Source organism: Tupaia chinensis, unplaced genomic scaffold (assembly GCF_000334495.1).
Source record: "Tupaia chinensis unplaced genomic scaffold, TupChi_1.0 Scaffold000031_1, whole genome shotgun sequence".
NCBI classification, from domain to species: Eukaryota; Metazoa; Chordata; class Mammalia; order Scandentia; family Tupaiidae; genus Tupaia; species Tupaia belangeri.
The window spans coordinates 1,332,790-1,333,305 of NW_006159461.1; the positions used below are offsets into that span (position 1 = coordinate 1,332,790).

At 63.6% G+C, this 516-nt stretch overlaps 1 protein-coding gene across 2 annotated transcripts in view; it reads left to right on the forward strand.

Annotated features, from left to right (window-relative positions):
* Window positions 1–516, forward strand: part of LOC102472026 (ST18 C2H2C-type zinc finger transcription factor) — a 140,700-nt gene that overhangs the window by 81,884 nt on the left and 58,300 nt on the right. The window lies entirely within an intron of this gene.

Here is a 516-nt window from a genome sequence, read left to right on the forward strand (position 1 = left end):
GAAGGAACACAGGGCCTGGGAGTCCTGTTTCTGGTGCCTCGCCGCCCACTGAGCCTCAGGTCCTGAGATCTGAGCAGAGCCCCTCACGAGCTCTGTGCCACGCAGCAGCATTTCCTCACCAGCCACTGGCCAGTGCTCGTGTTAGTCTGATCCATAGTTCTAGCAAGCAGGCTGTGCACGCCTTGCCCGCACTCTGGCCAGTATTCACGGAGCGCTCCATGGCGCTCTTCTCTAAGGAGCTCCTAGGGCTGACCGCATGGAACTCTTGCTCCTCGGGACACCTGGAGCAAGGGAAAGGTGCACATTCCCACTCTGGACAGGAGGCTGGGACTTACACCATGTGGCACGTGACCGCCACGCAGCCCAGAGCACCTGCCGTCTCCCTCCGGGCCTGAGCGCTGCGCTGTCAGGCTGCGGCCCTCTGTCCTGCAGCCCCCTGCCGGCACCTACCTACGGGGCGGCGCGGTATCTACCCGGAGCCCAGCGCCGATATACTCAGCGGGGGTTCTACCGCAT